The sequence below is a fragment of the Podarcis erhardii genome (genome assembly GCF_964252035.2).
Source record: "Podarcis erhardii genome assembly, chromosome: 7".
Taxonomy (NCBI): Eukaryota; Metazoa; Chordata; class Lepidosauria; order Squamata; family Lacertidae; genus Podarcis; species Podarcis erhardii.
In genome coordinates this window covers 18,784,052-18,806,717 of record NC_138511.1, presented here as the reverse complement: position 1 = coordinate 18,806,717, position 22,666 = coordinate 18,784,052, and the positions used below count along the sequence as shown (strand labels likewise).

Genomic DNA, 22,666 nt, shown 5'->3' with positions numbered 1-22,666 from the left:
AACCATGGGAGTTATTAGGAGAGCCCTATTCCCCTCCCAGAGTTCCTTGATGGTTAAACCACGTTGAGAGTTGTATTTGTGAGGGTGGGGAAAGGGGTAAACTCTCAGCACTTTTAACAGCCTCCCAGAATTCCGGGGGGGGGGGGCGGGAACCATGGTTGTTTAAAATGTTTAAATGTATAGTGCAGATGGAGCCCTATTCTAGCAATTGGGAAGGTCAGAGGGATCCCAGCTGTTCTGAGATAGCATTCTAGGAAATGTCTGGGCCGAATGAGCTTTCGTTTTCCCGTCAGCCCAGTGACTCTGGCCTCCTCCCCTCCGCACGCAAGCTGCTGCTCTTATCTGTGCCCATGCGCTGAGGACCCACAGGGTCACAATAACACAGCAGTGCTCTCTGATGTCATGGCCCTAGCGGACTGGAGAACAGCAAATGTATCCCCTTCTTATGGTGCAACCAGAGCAATCAATCTCTTGTCTCCTAGAACAGAACGGCCTGGGCAGCCCCCCTGCTGCTTCATCCAAAGATAAAAGCAAAATATTCTCCCAACAACCCACTCTTCTGACAACATAAACCAAGGGAAAAGAATGTCCAAGGCTGATGTGAAGAAGGGAGTTCTCCCAACTGTGTTGTAAAGGGATGTCAACAGGCCGGCGTGACCCAGCGGGAAGGATGCAAGAGGCACTGTGCCACCTGTTGTGATCACCAGGTGGCGCCACTTGAAAAAACTAAGGTCTTCAAAACAAAACAAATTCCTTCCAGTAGCACCTTAAAGACCAACTAAGTCAGTTCTTGGTATGAGCTTTCGTGTGCATGCACACTTCTTCAGATACACTGAAACAGAAGTTTCCAGACCCTTCTATATAGTGAGAAGGTGGGGAGGGGTATTACTCAGAAGGGTGGTGGGAATGGGTGATTGGCAGATAGCTGTGATGAGCCTGTTGACGACTCTTAACGACTGCAATAGGTCTTACAGGAAAAAGCAAGGGGTGAAAAGGTGAAAAATGGCTTTGTCATGTATAATGAAATAAGAATCCAAGGTCTTTGTTCAGACCAGATTTCTCCATGGTTTTAAGTTTGGTGATAAGTTGTAATTCAGCAGCTTCTCTTTCCAGTCTATTTCTGAAATTCCTTTGTAGTAAAACAGCTACTTTGAGATCTTGTATAGAATGTAATACAGAGAATAAGGTCTTCAAGAGAGACCATTAGAATAAGGTCTTCAAGAGAGACCATTGATCCTGCTGGCTCCGTGTTGTCTGCGTTGAGGGTCACCCGCATGATCATTCTGCTTGCCCATTTCTGAACCTTTTCCAACTCTACAATATCCATTTTGAGTTGAGGGGACCAGAACTGTGAACAGTATTCCAAATGCAGTTGCACCACAGATTTGTGAAATGTCATTTTTATTTTCTGTTCCTTTCCTAATGATCCCTAGCATGGAATTTGCCTTTTTCACGGGCTGCCATTACTGATATTTGTAAACCACGCTGAGAGCCTTTTTCCTTCCCTAGCAGAAGAGCAGAAAAGAACATGCTTTTAAAAGAATGAAGAATAAACAAGATTGCAGAGGGCTAGAGTCTTTAAAAAGACAATTTAACTCAATACAGTGGTACCTCGGGTTAAGAACTTAATTCATTCTGGAGGTCCATTCTTAACCTGAAACTGTTCTTAACCTGAAGCACCACTTTAGGTAATGGGGCCTCCTGCTGCTGCCGCACTGCTGGAACACGATTTCTGTTCTCATCCTGAAGCAAGATTCTTAATCCAAGATACTATTTCTGGGTTAGCGGAGTCTGTAACCTGAAGCATCTGTAACCCAAGGTACCACTGTACCTGCATAAGCTTGTGCAAATCAACATGCACAGACAGCTGGGTGGATTTTATGAGCTGAATATTGTCACCTGTTCCTTGCTTTCCTGCATGTCAAGTAATTCAGTGTGCTATGTAAGTTTGATTTCTTTTGGCCGAGACTTTAAAAGCTTTTCTTGTTGTTGTTGTAAAATTTGCTATACATACAACTTTGCAAGTCGCCAAAGCCTGCACACAGAGTCTTTGGCTCTCTCCCAAACTTCAACTGCTGATTGTCACATATCCCTGCACCCTTCTCTCTGACAGGGTTGCCACTTTCCCCAAGCTCGGATGGGCATCTCATTCCAAAACAGAGAGATCCCCAGTTATCAGGAGACCATCTCCTACCCATTAGCTCCTATTGATGGAAACATCAGTCAAGCCCCCCCACACACACTATTAACCTCCAGTCTTTGTAGCAAGGGAATGGTATGCCACCATGTAACTGTCTATGAAAAACCAGAGGTTCGATTACCAGAGGAAGGTGCTGGAAATCAAGACACACTCTGGAAATGATGCTTTCTGATCAGGAAGCTCTGCCCTGTAAGGAGCAATCAGTCCTAAATGTGCTTACTCAATAATAAGTGTTACTGAGCTTGACACCCTCTTTCAGTCCGATATGGATTGCAGCCTTGCCTCTGGTTTCTCATTCATGATTGAAATTTACTCTTCCTTTTCTATGTTCTGGAGTTGAGTCTCCCTGTCTGACAGCTAGTTTTAAACCTAGTGTTCCACTAGCATCTGGTTCTCTGAGATATACTGCTCCTATATATGGAGGCTTTGCTTAGCTTTCAGAGCTGAGCAGTTATTTATTACATTCATATTCCCTTTCTTGCAAGGAGCTCAAGGTGGCACACTTGTCTCTTCCCCCTTTCCTACTTTTTATCCTTACAACAACCCTGTGAGGTGGTTTATGTTGAGAGCAACTGTCCCTGTCTTTTCCAAGGAGAACTAAAAGAGTGCTATTCCCTCACCCACTTCCTGGTCGGCTTTTCGGTACCAGAGCTCAGCACCAGCAAATGCAAAAAGACTACCGTACCTCTGAGCACATGCAGAATGCACCTGAATCACCACAGTTTTTTTCTCCTGGCCCACAGAATTGTTGGACCTGGGACTTTCTGTGTTCAAAGCTAATGCTGAGCTAAGGTCTTTCCTTGGAAGTAAGCCTCATTTGAACACAGAGAGACTTTTACCTCCGAGTAAACATGGCTAGGGATGTGGGTGCCGCTGTGGGTTAAACCACAAAGCCTAGGACCTGCCGATCAGAAAGTCAGAGTTTCGAATCCCCGCGACAGGGTGAGCTCCTGTTGCTCAGTCCCAGCTCCTGCCAACCTAGCAGTTCGAAAGCACGTCAGAGTGCAAGTAGATAAATAGGTACAGCTTCGGCGGGAAGGTAAACGGGGTTTCCGTGCGCTATTCTGGTTCACCAGAAGCGGCTTAGTCATTCCGGCCACATGACCCGGAAGCTGTACGCCAGCTTCCTCGGCCAATTAAGCGAGATGAGCGCCGCAACGCCAGAGTCGGTCACGACTGGACCTAATGGTCAGGGGTCCCTTTACCTTTACGTAAACATGGCTAAGAGTATGTTGTAAACATAGCTGAGCATCAAGTGCCATTGACTTCCATAGAATTTACTGCCAGGGAGGGGTGCATCATTGGATCTCAACCTTCTTGTCTATATATAGCTGACCTGTACGTAAATGTTGTATTGATTATAAAGAATTTGCTCCCAAGAAAAGCATGCACTGAACTGTATTGCAGCCTTGCTCCTTATGGGTTCGATCCTCAACTGCCCATCATCAAGTTCAATGGCGGGCGTTTACACTCAGTTAAGCATGCTTTGCAATTGTACTAAGTAGCTGGTATACTCAGAGTAGATTCATTGAAATTAATGGTCCTGAGGCAGAGTAGTGTAGTGGTTAGAGTGTTGAATTAGGACACCGAAGACCAGCTGCTGCCTCACAACCTAACCTACCTCACAGCGTTGTTGTGGGGATAAAATGGGGGACACACATATACACCACCTTGAGCTCCTTGGAGGAAAAGGTAGGCTATAAATGCAGTAAATAAATAAGCCGATGCCATGAATTTCAACGGGTCTACTCTTTAGTAGAAGTTACTTGGATCCGATCTTAAGACTGCAACCCGATCTGCATTGGTAACTTGGAGGCAAGTTCCACGAAAACGCGACGGCGGGGCTTACTCCCGAGTAAATCGGCTTAGTTCTATGCGCCTTGTGAACCTACCTTGAGCGCCTACATTCCTAAAACCTTTATTCCCACGTAAGGGTGTGCCCTTTCGGATGACTTCGACGGTGACTACGGCGATTATTATTATCGATCTCATTTAAAAAATCGTTTCCCACGGAGCATCTCATCAAAGCAATTAAGCTCGCCACGCAAGAATACCATCCAGAAAACAGTTAATTACTATCAATTTCCTCTGTGAATCGTTTCCCACGGAACATCTCAGACCAGTTGTTTCCGCCACAAAAACACCTCGACGACAATTGCATCTCTGAAAAAACAACTGTAACTATTTGCATAGAATGAAAACAACAGCAACTATCGCCCACGCCAGGGATGGACAGCGTGGCGCCCACCCGATATTGCTCGGGCTCCCGAACGCCTAGCGGTACCCCAGCGGCTTGCATGCCCAGTACTCAGGGACGGTGGGAGTTGTAGTCCCAATATACCCCTGGAGTATGCACTCGTAGTCCTTTATTCTATCCCACCTTTTTCTCCCAAAGTGCTAAAGTAGGATGGCGTGGTTCTTCCCCCAACCCATTTAATCTCCACAACAACCCTGCAGAGAGGCAGTGGCCGGTCCAAGGTCCAGTAAGCTTCATGGCCAAGTGAGGGATTTTGAACCCAGGCCTCCCAGCTCCTAGTCCTGGGAACTGTAGTCTTCCTCGGAGTTACACTTCCCAGCACCCTTAACAAACTACAGTTCCCAGTGGGGTTTTTGTTTTTTTTAAGGGAGCCATGTGCTTTCAGCGTCCTTTATTTATTTTACTCATTTATCACATTTCTATCTCACCTTTTCCTCCCAAGGAGCTCAAATCGGCCCATATGGGTCCCCCCCCCTCCATTCATCCCCACATAACAACCCTGATGGCCGAGGGGGGTGGATTTGAACCCGGGACTCTAACCAGTGCACCGCACTGCCTTTCATAGACCGGGATTGTTTCAACATATGCTGCAATTCCCAACTGACGCGTAAAGATGAACCCGTGCGATTCCCATAGGCGTTTTACTCCCGGGGAAGGAAACGTGCGTGCATTGCATCGCTGGGATCCAGTCCTTTGCAATCGGCCGGCCCCTCCCCTCCTGCGCCCTGCCCTCTTGGTCTCCTTTAAGAGGAGGAGCTGGGCCCGGCAGCTGGGAGGTTATTTGGAGCCCATGTGACGCGACGCTGCTCGGCTTCTTAGTAGCGGAGACTCTGGCCTGGCGTCGGATTCAAGGCGGGGAGCGCTGGGAGTGAAGGCGATCCGAGAGACCCGGGGCTTCGCTGCCGCCTTCGTCGTCCACGGAGTTTGCAACCCACCCCGAGGTACATGCTCCGAGCTCGTGTGCATGCACGCACACACACACACAGAGAGATTTGCAATATTGCTCGCAAGACTCTTTGGCCGCTTTGTTCAGGGTAGGAGGAGGAAAAAGAACCCAACTGTCCTGCAACCGCAGAGTTGACGATAAGCCTTATTTTGCAACCCCCGCCAACAAAACCTCTGATCCATGAGCAGGCTTCGGGAGGAATAATAATAAAAAAGATTTACCTCGGAATGGTGTGCCCCGGATTTGTTGGGAGGTAAGACCGGAAAGTGGTGGGATATATCCGAGAAAGGGAGTTGTGTTTTCCCCCCTGCCCCTCCCCTGTTACCGTAAACTTGGAGTCTCTTGATTCGGAGTCGGTGCCCCTTTAGCTGCGTGTGAATGCAGATCCTCTCCGGATCAATGGATTCGCCGAATGTTTGACTTGCCCTGATGTTGTTGTAAGGGGCTGAAAACCCTTTAGCAAAATAAACATGCCCTTTTGCTTATTTCTTTGCTTTTGAAATGGCATAATGTTGAGACAGCAGTCTTGGGGACACTTCCTTGACTCTTAAAAAAGTCCTGTCCGTGTGTCTATTTTACTAAGTAAGTACAGGATCGTGGTATGAATGGTCTTGCAGAAAGAAGTGCGGCTGTGGGATAATTTTGGAGCTGACAAACCCTGGGATGGCCTTATGCATGTTCCAAAAAGTTGAGCAGATTGGCGATTTGGTGTGTGTGTTTGCTAAAAGCCAGGAAAAACATTTATTTCTTCCTACTCGTGGCTGCCTGTATAACCGATACCTGAAAGCACTTCTAGGAACTTGGGAGCAGCTGCTTTCTTCTAAGTCAGATCTTTGCTCAGTATTGTCTACTCTGGCTGGCAGCTGTTCCTCTGGGGCTTCTGCCCCGCTTGGAGAGGCTGAGAATTGTACCTGTGGCATGCAGAGCTAAGCGTTCTCCCGCTGAGCCACAGTTCTTCTCATTGGGAGTTTTGATTCCCTTTGATCATAGACCCTCCCATTGAAATTGCAATCGGAAAGGGTGACAGCTGGATCTCACTCTGGCCGTGTAGTTTTTATTAGATCTTAGCACGACTAGAAGTGGCAGCTCTTTGACAGATATTTCAGGCATTCTCGAGGTCTCTTAAAACAGTTGCTCTTACAGAAGCAAACTTAACTTGACTCTCAGATGCTCATGTGGGCACTTTCCCCCCTTTCTGCCTGCTCGATCTTCCCATCACCCCTGCGAGGTAGGCCTCTGGGGAGCCACCGTTCGCACCAGTGTCTGGTTTCTGCATCCTATCTGGAACTGGCCTCCTTGAGAAAACATTTCTGAAAAAGCATTTGGTGCCATCGTCATGTTTCCCAGACCCTGGGAACCTTCCAAACTTCGGATGCTTTTCCATTCTCTCTGTACATCTGGAGAATGACTTGCCCCAGGCCACCCACCAAGCCACTGGGCTGAGCTGGGGATCCAGCTGCCCTCTTGCTGAATCCCTATAGAAAGGGGCTCGGAAATATCTCCGTGGGGCTTGCTTGTTTGGGGCAGGAGTGGAGTGAAGAGAGGAGAAGAACCAGCATTTGAAAAGTTGGAGCCTGCCTGATTGCTTTTGCAAAAGCGTTTGCTGTTACCCAGGAGCACCAGATGTTTTTGTTTAGACCGCAGCTCCCATCAGCCTGGGGCCTGTTCTTCGGCATCCTTTACCTGTGTCCCAAATTGAGCTCATGGGTCAGCTGTGTAGCTTGGTGGCAGAGCACATGCTTTTCATGCAGAATGTCCCACTTTCAATCCCCTGTCTCTCCAGGCAGGCCTGGGAGAGACTCCCTGTTGGAAAGCCTGGTGAGCTGCTGCCAGTCAGTGCAGGCAGTGCTAAGCTAGGTCCTGACTTCTCCCATCAGTTCTACGAGACAGAGAGGTTGCAGTGAGCAATTTTCCTGCTCTTGCGCCCTTTATGACACCCCCCCCCCGACTTTGCTTCATTCTCTGAAGTGTGTGTCGGGGGCGGGATCCCTATCTGTATGTCTATTTCTATTAATCAGGTTAGCTTTTAGTTGATTGAATTTGACTGGATCTGCAGGTAAGGGTTGTTTTTTACAAAGAAGTTCAGAAGGACAAAGCGTAAAAAAGGTGTTTACATCACAGATAGCCAATGTGGTGACTTAGAGGTGTTGCAGGACTACAACTCCCATTGCCCCTGACTATTGGCTACACTGACTGGGGCGGATGGGAGTTGTTAGTCCACCACCATCGGAAAGGCAGCAGATTTCCTCGCTGCGAGAAGCCAAGTTACAGGGAACCAGACAGAGGGCCTTCTCGGTAGTGGCACCCACCCTGTGGAAAACCCTCCCACCAGATGTCAAAGAGAAAAACAACTACCAGACTTTTAGAAGACATTTGAAGGCAGCCCTGTTTAGGGAAGCTTTTAATGTTTAATGGACTATTGTACAGTGGTACCTCGGGTTACAGACGCTTCAGGTTACAGACTCCGCTAACACAGAAATAGTACCTTGGGTTAAGAACTTTGCTCCAGGATGAGAACAGAAATTGCGCTGCGGCGGCATGGTGGCAGTGGGAGGCCCCATTAGCTAAATGGTACCTCAGGTTAAGAACAGTTTCAGGTTAAGAACGGACTCCAGAACAAATTAAGTTCTTAACCAGAGGTACCACTATATTTTAATATTCTGTTGGAAGCCGCCCAGAGCGGCTGGGGAAACCCAGCCAGATGGGCAGGGTATAAATAACAAATTATTATTATCATTATTCCCGGCCATGTTTGATTAAATTAAAAGCCAGAGCAGGCACTCGTGCAGAGATACAACAGTGAGCCTCCTTTTTCTGGATGGTGCTCCCAGCTCCAGGGAGCCTTTAGACCAGAACCTGTGGACCCGCTGGCTGCTGCTGAACTAAAACTCGCACCATTCCTGACCATTGAGCATACTGACTGGGTCTGATGGGAATTGGAGTCCAACATGAGGAGATCCAAAGTTCCCCACTCCTAATTTAGATGGTGAATGTACATGTCCTGCATATATTGTTGAGGAAAGGCATTCCTTTATAGATGTGAAGGCAGGGATGCCTCTCCTAGGACAAATACCTTGAATTACTTGCATGGGGGGGGGATCTGTCTGATTTTAGGGGAACTTTTTTAAAGTTTTTTTCTATTCACCTAGTAGCTGAAGTGGTTTGAAACATCACAGCCCTATTCCCCCCCCCATATTACATATTAAGAGAGAATATATATTGTCTTTCTCATATAGATATAGAAAATACATTTGTTTTGTAAAAAAGAAAAACAGACCGTAGTATGGAAAACCATAGCTTCTGCCCTTGAGGTGTGTGTCCAATGAAAGTATTCTGCTAGGACCCAACGCTTTGCCAGTGGTTCCTTTGCCAACCTGGTGCCCTCCAGATGTTTCAGAAGTGAGAGCCCATTAGGGGTGGGTGATTTCTGGTTTGCTACATCGCGATATATCACTAGCTAAACATGGTTCAATGGAACAATGTGGAGGCGAGTCCATCAACTGTGTCATCTGTGGCTGATGGAAGTTGTGGTCCAAAACATCTGCACCACATCTGGCTGGGCTGGCACTGCATGTAGTATAAGGAAGACTGATCTGTCAGCTAGGATGTTTCCTGTTCAGGTCCTGTTCATGCTGCCTTGTTGACTGAATTTGTGCCAGTTGCTCTCGGCAGTACAACAGCTTTATAGGTATTGAAGCCATGGCATGTGAAGGAGTCCAAACCACTTGAAAGATAAGGGGACAGAGCATCTGCTTTGCATGCAGAAGGTCCCAGGTTCAAACTCCAGTGTTTCCAGGTAGGGCTGGGAAAGAGTCCTGGCTGAAACCCTGGTGAGCTGCTGCCAGCCAGTGTAGACAATATTGAACTAGATGGACAACTTGCCTGACCTTGGTATAAGACAGTTTCCTATGTTCCTTGAAGCCAGATGCCCAAATCACTACCTCTTTCTCTGCCTTCCAAACATTATTCTGTGAACTGCCCTGAGACCCCCAGGTATAGGGCAGTATATAAATTCAATTATTATTATTAATAATAATTAATACCGCATTTTTACGTGTATATCACGCCCCCCCTGTATAAGACGCCCCCTATTTTGGGGGACTCCAAATTGAGAAAATGGAGGGAGATTGTATCCGTGTAGAAGACGGCCCACAATTTTGAACAGAATTTTTAAATTAAAAAACCTAGTCTTATACACAGAAAAGTATGGTAATTTACAACCTTGTAGCCTTAACAGAGAGTAGTCAAGCGCATGAGACTTCTTGTGAAAATCTGGCTTCTAATTTTTTTAAAAAAGAAAATTTTGCCGTTCTGCTGTTAAGTTGTCTCTAACTTTTAAGTCCTGCTCCAAGTAGACCCATTGAAATGAATGGGGCTAGAGGTGGTTCCTGGCCATTCATTCTGAGGGGTCTGCTAGTGAGTAGGACTAGCACTGAGTACAGCCGGTTGTCTCACCCGTCTCGCTGGGCAGTTCTGATGAAAGTGCCAGAGGCCATTTTTCCCGTGAGAAGCCTGCAGCTGAGGGTTGGGCGGGCGCCCTGTAATTGTCCCCAACAATTAGCTGCAGGGTTGAGCAACAGCATGCTTCGTTTTATCGGCAGGCCGGGACAATTAGCGTGTTGCAGAGAAACACTTCCCAGGGCCAGAGGTCAGGGTGTTCTACTCCGCAACGCAGGTGAGGTCGCTTCAGCTTTCAGAGTAAAACAGAAACAAAAGCCCATCCTTGAAGGGAGAGCAGTATTTATTTAGTATGTGTGCTGAGTCACAGAGGGGTCCCGGTGACATGTCTAAGAAATCTTCTGGAGGAAGCATGCCATGTATCCAATTTTGCAATGCGCCCAAGTCACAGCAGCACAGGAAACCTGCTTTCTCTTGAGTCAAGCGATTGGTCCATCTGGTTCAGTGTCAACTACACTGACTGGGAGAGGCCCTTTCAGCTGGGGCAGAGAAATCCTGGTTCTGAGAGCTGCCTGGGAAGCTGGCGTGTTGTACGTTCACTTACAAGCGCAGGGGCGTCTCTGGCCCTCCAAGCCTTTCTGTGTGGCCCCTGGAGTTCTCTCCAAGCCACGCCCCTCGTCACACTCTCCATAGGAACCTAGGAAAAGCTTGAATTACTTCAGACTCTTGGTTCCTCTAGCTAGCTCTATTGGGGGCGAGGGAATCCTTTCTCTTCCTGTAACTTCAGGTCTGGCAGTCGACGCATTTAAATAAAACCTGAAAAGGCCTTTGTCTTAGAATTGGAGAACAGCATGTCGTATCCGAGGAACAAGACAAGTGTGCTAATTTATTACTAGGAAGCAAGATGCGATCTTCGGTTCGTTCTCTCTCTCTCTCTCTCTCTCTCTCTCTCTCTCTCCTTGTCCTGTCCCGAACCCAGATGACCCCGGTTTCCTTGTGTGACTTGCAGGGCCTCTAATTGCTTCTGTGCCTGGTTTCCCCTCTTCCTCTATACGGTCTTGTGCAATGCATAGCTCTGGGCGGGGCGTGCACCCTCCTCCAGCGCACCATGTGCAATGCTCAGTGCAAGTGGCGCTCTCAAACCAGTTGGATGAACTGCTCACATCAGCAGATGGGGTGGCATAGGCATCAGGCCAAAGGGGGGGGGCATGTAGCCAGGGACCCTGTCCTCACAGTCGCCAGCCACATGCCCCAGTGGGAAGCAGGACCTGAGTGCATCAGAATTCTCCCCACCTGTGATTCTCAGCAAGCAGGGTTCAGAGGCACAGAGTGCAGGTTGATCAAACATATCCGTTGTGGTCCGTAGATTTCTCCACGGACCTCTGTAATCCTCCTATAAAGCCATCACTACATGTCAAGGGAGGAATGCAGGTGGCGCTGTGGGTTAAACCACAGAGCCTAGGACTTGCTGATCAGAAAGTTAGCAGTTCGAATCCCCGCAACGGGGTGAGCTCCCGTTGCTCAGTTCCAGCTCCTGCCAACCTAGCAGTTCGAAAGCACGTCAAAGTGCAAGTAGATAAATAGGTACCGCTCCAGCGGAAGGTAAACGGCGTTTCCGTGCGCTGCTCTGGCTCGCCAGAAGCAGCTTAGTCATGCTGGCCAAATGACCCGGAAGCTGTACGCCGGCTCCCTCGGGCAGTAAAGCGAGATGAGCGCTGCAACCCCAGAGTCGGTCACAACTGGACCTAATGGTCAGGGGTCCCTTTACCTTTACCTTCCATGTCAAGGGAGTGAATTCCGTAACTATGCGCTGTGATAAAAAACAAAAGCCTGTCATGGATTTCCCACAGTCCAGCTTCATTGAATGATCCTAACCTTATGAGGGAGAAGCACATCTCTCAGTTTTTCATGTTGATCTTTACAAAACCTCGATTGTGTGGGTGTGTCTGTCCTGACCTGTTTATTTATAACCCATCTCTTTCCCCAAGGAGCTAAAGGTGGCGTGCATGGTTCTCTCTCTCCTCATTTAATCCCCACACAACAACCCTGCGAGGCAGGGATTGGCCCAAGGTCACACTCAGGGAGCTTCATGGCCAGTCAGGTGATTTGAATCCTGGTCTCCCGGGTCCCAGTCCAATACAGTGGTACCTCAGGTTAAGTAATTAATGTGTTCCAGAGGTCCTTTCTTAACCTGAAACTGTTCTTAACCTGAAGACCACTTTAGCTAATGGGGCCTCCTGCTGCCGCCGTGCCGCTACTGCGCGATTTCTGTTCTCATCCTGAAGCAAAGTTCTTAACCCAAGGTACTATTTCTGGGTTAGCGGAGTCTGTAACCTGAAGCGTCTGTAACCTGAAGCGTATGTAACCCGAGGTACCATGGTGATGCAACGACTGCACTTTAATAAAACCTATGGGGGGAAACCAAAACAAACTCCAGCTCCCAGAATCCTTTGGGGGGAAGCCATTGCTGCTTAAAGTCACATGGCATTGCTTTAAGCATAGAGTGCAGATGGGCAACTGGAAGGGGTTTAAAGGAAGAGTCACGCTTCCATGGAAAAGCAAAAGCGGGGGGAATGTTTGGTGCATGTTTGGAGGCTGCGGCTGACACGTTCCAAACGAATTTCTGTCTCGTCTCTACTTGCTTCTTAAATGCACACTTATGGCAAGGAATCGTGCACCCCAGACTCAATAGTGCAGCAGCCGTGAACAGTTACCCTGCTGTGCCATCTGCACCTTTGGCTGTGGGTGTGCTCTTGTGTTGTTGTTGTTTTGGCAGGGGGAGGTTTGTTCAGTCTTGCTTCAATGCATCCCTGCAGAAGAATGCCTGCTGGATCAGGCCAGTGGCCCATGCAGTTCAGCATCCTGTTCTTTCAAAGGCCATGCAGGTTTCCCACTGAAACATCTGGACCTGATCAGAAGACATCACTCTCCCCTGGTTTCCAGCATCTGGTATCCGGAAGCATTCCTGCCTCCAACTACGGAGGGCAAAGCTTAACCATCCTGGCTAGTAGCTGACAATAGCTTTCTCTGTGAATTTGTCTAAGCCACCCTGATTAGTGGCCATCCTTGTGGGAGGGAGTTCCACAGGTGAACAATAAGTCATTTTTTAATCTGTCCTGAATCCTCCATTATTCAACCTCACTGGATGTCCACAATTTCTTGTGTTATGATAGAGAAATAAAACTTTCTCCCTATCCACTTTCTCTGCGCTGCCGCCTCTTCTATCATGTCATCTCTTACTTGCCTTTGAATCTATTTAGAGATGCAACAGGCTTGGAATAAGTATCAAACTCAGCTGGAGGTTCCCAAAACTGTGGTTCAGAGACCACCAATCACCCACAAGCTTCATTCAGGGGGTCTGTGGCACACCTGCATCAAATATTTGTATTAGATTTCTTATACATTGAATTTTATTGCATCACAATTTGATTTGCGGGATGCACATCGTAATGCGATAAGACTGCAATATATGGGAAATAAAAGGAGCAATAAAAAATGCAGTTAGAAATCATACAGTGCCCAGCACAGAGTGTTACAACTATTTCAGCAGGCGGCAAAATTGTTAAGTCGTTCACTAAGACCACCTGCAATTTTCATGTGCTTTGTGGGCGCAGAAAAGTTTGAGAACTGCTAGGCTAGGTCATTTTTTAAAAAATTGTTAGCTGAGTCTCCTCTCCCCTTGGTTTTGCTTTTCTACAAAGATTTTTGGCGGGAGGCATTCGCACAATAGAAAATAGTCCACTGTAGACAAAACAATGAAATGGTATGTCCTTTATAACAATAAGCAGCAAGATATTTTTAAAAGGAACATCAACAGGTGGTTGTGATGGAGTTCTATTGCAAACATCTGCAGATGCGTCAGGGGTATTAATTAGAAGCTAATGTGAATTCAGGAGGGGCCATAGCTCAGTTGGTAAAGCATCTGCTTTGCAGACAGAAGGTCCCAGGTTCAATCCCTGGCATCTCCAGGTAGAACTCGGAACATCTCCTGTGTGAAACCCTGAAGAGCTGCTGCCAGCCAGTGTAGGCAATACTGAGTTAAGTGGACCGACAATCTGACTCAGCGTAAGGCACCTTCCTGTGTTCTTAATATATATGGTGTTGAAAGACCTAAAAGAGAGCAGCAAGCCAGGTGAATCAGCAGCCCCAAGCAGTGTGAGACAGTCCTGGCACCACCACCAAGAAGACATTGCCTATTGTGCCTCAGCTCTATGAATGCCAGTTTTTGTGTGGTGCATGGACTGCTCTGCAGACCCTTCTGCTAGAGTTTGCAACAAATTACATCAAGCAGCTTTTCTTCTGGTTAATGCCTGATGCTAAACCATGGTTTGTTTAAGCTGTGGTTTATTTTAACAGACCATCTTATTCCAAGGTTTGGGTCGTTTTCCAGCTCCTCATGCCTTTGTAGCTTGGCGTGAGTCTGTGGCAGGATGGGGGGGCATTTTTAAGGGATGGTACTGGGTTCACATGTAACTACTCGGCCAATTAGGCAAATCAAGACTCATCAACTGACAACAAGCCATGGTTTCAGATTGTGGTTTGTTAGCAGTAAGCAAGCCATAGCTAAGCTCATGGGTAGGCAGACTAAGGCCCGGGGGCCGGATGAGGCCCAATCGCCTTCTAAAATCTGGCTGGTGGATGGTCTGGGATCAGCGTGTTTTTACATGAGTAGAAAGTGTCCTTTTATTTAAAATGCATCTCTGGGTTATTTGTGGGGCATAGGAATTCGTTCATTCCCCCCCCCCCAAATATAGTCTGGCCCCCCACAAGGTCTGAGGGACAGTGGACCAGCCCCCTGCTGAAAAAGTTTGCTGACCCCTGGGCCTAAGCTATTGTGCAGGGTTCATGCATGGCACTAAGTTGTAGTCTAACAAACCATTGTTTAGTGTGGCATGCAAACCAGGCAACTTGATTGGTTGGCAGGCTCACCATACTTCCATTTTAAGTCTCCCCCTTAAAAATAAATGATCCCACTGTTTGTGGAACAGAGGCTTGTTTATAGTTTAAAGTATCCCTGAAGCAGAGCATTAACTTGCATGAGTCTGACCCTTGGGCCATCTAACCCAGTGCTGTCTGCTCTGACAGGCAGCGACTCTCAGGTAAACAGTCTTTCCTGGCACCTGTTATATGATCATCTTAACTAGAGACAAGAGGATTGAACCTTCTACCTTTGCTATGCAAAGCAAGTGCTTTTCTGCTGCTGGGGCAAGGAGCCCATTTACTGCTCAGCAAAGTGAATTTCCAAGGTGATGGATGCGAGGTGCTAAGAGCTCTTGAAAGCTGAGCACTTTCCTGCAGTTGCACATGGAGCACTCGGTCAGCTTCCTGAGAACATTACCTTTTGAGTTCCTTTCTTTTCTTTTCTTTTTCTTTTTAAAGTATGCAAGATTCCAGCCTTTATTGATTAAAACAAAGACCTATGGAAGCATGTGACAGTGTGCAGGCATGCTAAACTGAATTCCTGCTGGATACGATTTTGATGCCTTGCCCTGAGGTTATTGGCATCTGTCTGTCTCAACAACGGAGGAGTGCTCCTTTGGGGGGTGAATCTGTTGGAAGGTTGCAGCCTGCTGTAGATGTAGAGATGGAGACAGGAGAGACATGTTTTGTTGCAGCCGGGACAGATGAAAGCATCTTCTTGTGCTCCTGCAGATGCACCATGGCGTTTGTCTCTCAACTCCTCCCAGCGGTCATTCCTCCTTCGGTCAGCAATAATAAGAATGATGTTGCTTTCTGCAAAATAAACTGGATTTTGCCACCTTGCCAGCACAGATTTCTCTCACCGTTGTGCAAGAATCTTTTCTTGCAGTTGTGATTGTTCTGGGTCGCCAATGCATATGCGAATCCGCCTTAATTTTCCCCCCTTTCCAGTGCGCCATGCTCACTAAAAAAAATAAACCTCATCGCTGCAGCCATCAGAATTTCCATTCTTTGGTTCTACAGGCACAGGTGTTGAGCAGAGCGCTTTATTCCTATGGCTGGGGACAGCACACTGCTGTGTAAACAGTGTCCGCTTACAGGCCATCCCTCTAGAATGCACAAGGTCACTCACAGTGACGGCTTGAAAACAAGACCAGGCAAGTTCGTGCTGTGTGGGGCTGTGGTTGCGACAAGCCCCTTAGTTTCAGGACAGGGGCTGCCACTCAGGATTCCCTAGCCTTGGTCTTGCCCCCTGGCAGAGACCATGTGGTTTGTCTTCTACACTAATTTCTATCTCAGCGGTAATTTTACAACAGCCCTGTGAGGTATGGCATTATTCTGTCCTTAGGCCCATGATTCAGTGAGATTTCTGAAGCTGTGTAGGTGTGGCTCCATAATAGTGTCTGACAATCTGAACTCTTTCAGTGGTTTATCACTGTAGATTGTAGCATCAGTGCATTTGATATCATATACCCCCTCAGTTAACTTTCTTGAAGCAGGTATCGGGCCTTATCCTAAAATGCATCCTGGAAGCCTTTCTGATCTCTTAAGACTTTATGTAAAGATGAGCACGGTGATCTCGTTTTACTAGCAAAATTTAATTTGTGTTTCCTGTAAGAAGAATGGGCTCCACATAGACAATAGTAAGATAAACTTTGAACTTGGCAAACAAAGATAATCAGTTAGTCATTTCTCACTTGGATTATATTATTTCAACTATCAGCTAAGTAAGGTAAACAGAATAACTAGCAGACAGGTACTTGTAGGAAATGGACGATAGAACAAAGGAATATATGTGTCTGAACAAATTACTTATCCCAAATATCTTATATTGCAGGCTTCCTCAACCTTGGCCCTCCAGATGTTTTGAGACTGCAATTCCCATCATCCCTGACCACTGGTCCTGCTAGCTAGGAATCATGGGAGTTGTAGGCCAAAAACATCTGGAGGGCCGAGGTTGAGGAAGCCTGTTATATTGCAACGTTGCTGTCCAATAAACCAACTTTATGGGGTTATAAGATTAAGGGTAAACAAATCTTTTATATATAAAAGATGCATGTCATAACTCTAGCAAAATGTCCCAGACCTGTTAGTAATAGTGTGTAGCAATACACATGAGTGCTGGACACACATATAGGTTCAAACACTCACCTTGTAACAGCTCTTCCATACTGCCTCACTGGAAGCTTCCCAGGAACTGCAGAGGATCCTCTGGAAGTAGAAAATAGGGTTTCTTTTAAATCAAGGGTGCTCTGTTTTTAACAGCAGAAGTTCTAAATCCTGATTTTTAAGAGTATCTGGATTTTGCAATGTGTGCAAAATGGAGCATTAGAATCTGCATACACGGTCCTCTTTGCCCAGGATTGGTCCATCTTTTCCTATCCTCTTGAGTAAAATAGGAATATCTTGGCAAAAAAGATATTCACAAAGATGTATACCAAAAAAAAAAAAAAAAAATCACAAAGAAGTGAGCAAGCTTTCAGGTTTGCCAGGGCTCTTTCTCAAGCTGAATGTTAAGTAAAAAGCAGGAGGGATAATCTGAGCGAAGATGAATATACCCAAGTGCATGTTGGATTAATCTTAAAATAAAAAGGGAGGGGGTCTCTCTCCCCCTTCCCACCCCACATTTTGCTTAACTTCCAGCTTGACAAAGACTCCAGATGAGCTCTGAAGCATTCTTCTTTTAGGATTCTTTTTAGCTCCTCCTAATAGAGGTATTACTCGATGGGTCTGGGTTTTTCTCTTTCTCTTTCTGCAATGAGCCAACACAGCTAATTTTGTTATCTCTGCCTACCTAGCATCTTAATTTTCTGTAATTGAGTTGCGTAACATTGAAGGCTGATGAAGCAACCTTTTTGGAGTGTGAGTCTTCTGCCTGGACTACTTGCCTTGAGTCCCCTGGAGGCAGCCTCTTCGCCTGCTGTTTTGGTAGCCTTCTGTCTTTGGTGTGACATGCTATAGTCCGTAGATTGTGTGGGAAGAAGAGCTGGTGACGGTGCATTGGGGTCTTCCCTCCTTGTAGAGTGTTCATGGCCTCCTTCCCTTAATTTTAAATTGGCAAACCATTTGCCACGCCCCCCAACTAGCTTAGAGGCTTTCATGCATTATTTGTAGGAGATTGGTTGCGCCCTGTTGGCATCACACGTGCACAAATTAGGGTTCCAAATTCCTTTGATTACCTGGTTTTTTAATTACTGTTTGAAAAGAATGGTTTGTTCACGTGGAATGTGAGCGATGGTTTGTTCACATGGAATGTGAGTGATGGTTTGTTCACATGCAATGTGAGCAATGGTTTGTTCATGTGGAATGTGATAAAGTTTTTCATGTGGACATTGCACCGATCCACGCTAAAGCTTTGGAAAACAGGAAGCAACCTTTTACTGAGCCCAGACCATTGGCCCTTCTAGATCAGAAGTGTATGTTTTGAATGGCAGCAACTTTTCAACGTTTCAGATAAATGCTTTCCCCAGCTTTACATGGAGAAGCCTGGGACTTTCCGCATGCAAAGCAGATGCTTGACCGCTTAGCTGCAGCCATTCCTAAGCCATGGTTTGGTGTGATGTCAGGACTAAGCTTAACTAAGACCTCCTAAGTGGTTGACTACAGTAGCCTGCAATTGATGGTTCTTTGGTGTCACTTAAGAGGTCATGGCCACTGGTCCCATCACCTCCTGGCAAATAGAAGGGGAAGGGGAAGAAATGGAGGCAGTGAGAGATTTTACTTCCTTGGGCTCCTTGATCACTGCAGATGGTGACAGCAGTCACGAAATTAAAAGACGCCTGCTACTTAGGAGAAAAGCAATGACAAACCTAGACAGCATCTTAAGAAGCAGAAACATCATCTTGCCAACAAAGGTCCGTATAGTTAAAGCTATGGTTTTCCCAGTAGTGATGTATGGAAGTGAGAGCTGGACCATAAAGAAGGCTGATTGCCGAAGAATTGATGCTTTTGAATTATGGTGCTGGAGGAGACTCTTCAGAGTCCCATGGACTGCAAGAAGATCAAACCTCTCCATTCTGAAGGAATTCAGCCCTGAGTGCTCACTGGAAGGACAGATCCTGAAGCTGAGGCTCCAATACTTTGGCCACCTCATGAGAAGCGAAGACTCCCAGGAAAAGACCCTGATGTTGGAAAAGATTGAGGGCACAAGGAGAAGGGGATGACAGAGGACAAGATGGTTGGACACTGTTCTCGAAGCTACCAGCCTGAGTCTGACCAAACTGCGGGAAGCAGTGGAAGACAGGAGTCCCTGGCATGCTCTGGTCCATGGGGTCACGAAGATTCGGACACGACTAAACAACAACAAGAGTGGATGGAGTCAATAATATATATGATGTGCTTATCCCATACTGTTTTTTGTTTGTTTGTTTTTAGAAAAGCAGTTCCACAGTCTTTGTCGAACACGTTAATAATTCACTCGTGCAGAGCATCTTTTCTACATCTTCCTCCTCCTCATCTGGGGAGGTCAGCGGGTTAAAGCCCCCACCCTTTTAACCGCAGAAGTTCTTAATCAGCAGCTCACAATGGGTGCCATGTCACTCCACACCGACCCCTCACTTTCATTTTGCAATCGTAAGGGGCTAGGAACTTGGTGGCTTTTCCTCTTTTTTTTAATTAGGCGAAAGCTGAGATTTCTGGAATGTGAATTCCAGGTGCTTGCGAACCTGTGAAGGCTCCTTCAGAAACACCAGGCTGCAGCGGGACCTTCTGTGAATTGTATCACAAAAAACCCCACCCAGATTAAATTTTTTTCACGGCGGCTAGCAGCTTACGGGTGGCTTGCGCAAATGGAGACAGTCTGTAGCAGAACATACTTGTCATGTGGGGATGTGCATTCCGTGGCGCTGCAAGTTCCCCAGGGATGTGAATTCCAGACTCTTTAACAATAGGAAGTGTTGCTGATGGGTGTCTAAAACCTGGGCATGTCTGTCCAAATCAGTGGGTGCTCGCATTGCTGGACGCTGCCTCACCAGCCGGGTTGTCGGAAGTGGGGAGGAATTCCACCCCCACCCCCACCCCTCTGCACATTCCCAGCTCATGATAAGGAAGAATCCCCTTTGGCCTGTTGTTCTTGGATGATTTCTAAGTCCTCTTCTCACTCTTATCCTGGTTGTGACTAATCTGTGTGTCAGTTTCCTGAACAACTTCAAGGAGGGATTCCCCCCCCCTTAATTACCTGGCATTGCTTAGATTGGCAAAAAAAAGCCACCCCCCCTTTAAACAAGGAAGCTTCTCTTAGCAGAGGATGATGTCTCCAGGTTGGAAGGTTTTGAGACCCCACCTGTCCTGTGCATTTTAAAACAGGATCATGCTTCTTTAAGCATCCGTGGCTTCCTTCATTATCATGGGTACTGAAAGTGGTCCCATCAAAGGGCTACATAGTCCTTGCACAGGAGGGCTGACCGTTAAAGTACTGTGAGAATCGCAGCTTCATTTTGTCTACTTTCTGCATTTTTATCCCACCTTTTTCTCAAGGGTGGCGTACATTGTTCTCCCCGCAAATACAGTGGTACCTCGGGTTAAGTACTTACCGTATTTTTAGCCCTATAGGACGCACTTTTTCCCCTCCAAAAATGAAGGGGAAATCTGTGTACGTCCTATGGGGCGAATGCAGGCTTTCGCTGGAGCATGGAGAGCGAGAGGGGTCAGTGCACACCAACCCCTCTCGCTCTCCAGGCTTCAGGAAGCTATCAGCAAGCCTGGGGAGCCCGCGGGAGTTCCTGCAGGGCTCCCTAGTCGGCGGATAGCAGCCTGCTTCCCGGAGCGCGGGGCGCGCAGGAAGCAGAGCGCCCGGCGCTTTGGGATGACATCCACAGCCTAGGGAGCCCTGTGGAAGCTCCCATAGGGCTCCCTAGGCTGCGGATAGCAGCCTGCTGCACGGAGCGCGGGGCATGCTGAAGCAGAGCACCCCGCACTTCGGGCAGACATCGGGCAGCCCCACAAGCTCGGGGGACAGCGGGGAGGCGCAGCGCCGCCATCCCGCTGTTCCCCGACCTGGTTTGGATTCCCCGGCCTGGTTTTGGGGGGGAAATAAAGGAAAACCGTTGCTCAGTCCCTGCTCCTGCCCACCTAGCAGTTCAAAAGCACACCAGTGCAAGTAGATAAATAGGTACCACTCTGGCGGGAAGATAAACGGCATTTCCGTGTGCTGCTCTGGTTCACCAGAAGCGGCTTAGTCATGCTGGCCACATGTCCGGGAAGCTGTACGCCAGCTCCCTTGGCCAATAAAGCGAGATGAGCGCCACAACCCCAGAGTCTGTCACGACTGGACGTAATGGTCAGGGGTCCCTTTACCTTTACCTTCCAACCAGGCAAATACCAGAGGTTTGAATGTATGCCCACAAGCCAGATCCAGAGGCATGGATCCAAGCCCCTATGCTGTGTATACTTCGTGCACTTGAATCACATGGCTTCCTCCCGAAGAGTCCTGGGAGCTGTAGTTTTATCACTAGCAGAGCGGCACTTCCCAGCATTCTTAAACTACACTTCCCAGAGTTCATTGGGGCAAGTCATATGCTTTAGATGTAGGGCGTGTGCACAGCCTTCCTTTAAACAATGCATTATCCCGCTAGCATTTTAAATCCTGTGATAACAAAAGCTCTTCACAAATGGGTGTTTGTTTATTCTCTAGCTTCCTGCCTTTTTAGACTGGTGCCCTGCAGGTGACAGAAGCATTCCCTTCCCCCCTGCTTCACCTTTGCACCTCCCCTCCTTTCCTCATCCAGGTGTTGCACAGAATTTTTTTTTTAAAATGTGACCGGACTGGTCAGGGCAGGGCTGCAACCTTACTTAACAATGCCACTTCCTTATTGTATAAAAACAACAACAAACTTTGTGGGTTTGGATGGCACTTTTAAGATGGCTTTATTTATTTTTTTCAGCAGCTATGGGGAGTTTCCCAGCTGTTTCCCAGAACCCTGAAATCTAGACACTTTATGTATTTATTTGCATTTATATAATCCCGCCTTTTCCTCTAAGGAACCTAAGGTGGAGTACCTGGTTCTCCCCACTTCTCATTTCATTCCCACAACAACCTTGTGAGGTAGGTTGGGGTGAGAGACAGTGAGTGGCCCAAAGTCACTCACTGAGCTTCATAGCTGAGTGGGAATTCAAACCCCGGTCTCCCAGGTGTTTTGTCCAGCACTGTAACCACTGCACCACACTGTCTCCTCCTCCTTTTTAAAACTTTTAACAGTGGTCACATTTTTGCTTTAAGCTAGAAAACTTTGCAGTTTGGGGGTCATGTTGTTCATGTGTGTGCCTTCCACCCAGCTTCTGATATTCCATGCCAACGCTTTGGGTGTTGCTAAGGCACAAATTCTGGCCCCAAACCTTTCCGGAACTTGTATTAGTTTCTCCTTGCCATCTCCCCCACCCCCCATGGGTATGTTTTACTGTAATTAAAATAATAATAATATGGAAAAGTTTGGCAAGATAAAATCACAAATGGGACTTGGTCACTGCCTTGTTCAAGGAAGAAAGTCTAGGGCCCATCCAAACTTCTTTTACTTAGCTTAAGGTAAAGGTAAAGGGACCCCTGACAGTTAGGTCCAGTCATGACCGACTCTGGGGTTGCGGCACTCGTCTCGCTTTATTGGCTGAGGGAGCCGCCGTACAGCTTCCGGGTCACGTGGCCAGCATGACTAAGCCGCTTCTGGCGAACCAGAGCAGTGCACGGAAATGCCGTTTACCTTCCTGCCAGAGCGGTACCTATTTAACTACTTGCACTTTGACGTGCTTTTGAACTGCTAGGTTGGCAGGAGCAGGGACCAAGCAACGGGAGCTCACCCCGTCATGGGGATTTGAACTGCCAACCTTCTGATCGGCAAGTCCTAGGCTCTGTGGTTTAATCCACAGCGCCACCCTTACTTGGCTTAGAACTCCCCTAAATCAACTCTGTCCATTTCTGTCTGAAACAGACCCTCTAGCTCAGTATTGTGTACAC

The 22,666-nt window shown here is 47.3% G+C and overlaps 1 protein-coding gene across 2 annotated transcripts in view; it reads left to right on the top strand.

Moving 5' to 3' along the window:
- Nucleotides 1–5,228: 5,228 nt before the first annotated feature.
- The window catches only part of SPSB1 (splA/ryanodine receptor domain and SOCS box containing 1), a 36,172-nt gene continuing 18,734 nt past the window's right edge, over nucleotides 5,229–22,666 (top strand). Inside the window, exon 1 of one of the 2 annotated variants that reach the window (XM_081871346.1) lies at nucleotides 5,229–5,398. The gene's annotated coding sequence lies outside the window, so the exon portion shown is untranslated. Of the gene's footprint in view, nucleotides 5,657–22,666 lie in introns of both variants that reach the window. The other variant, XM_081871345.1, reaches the window with a different exon arrangement.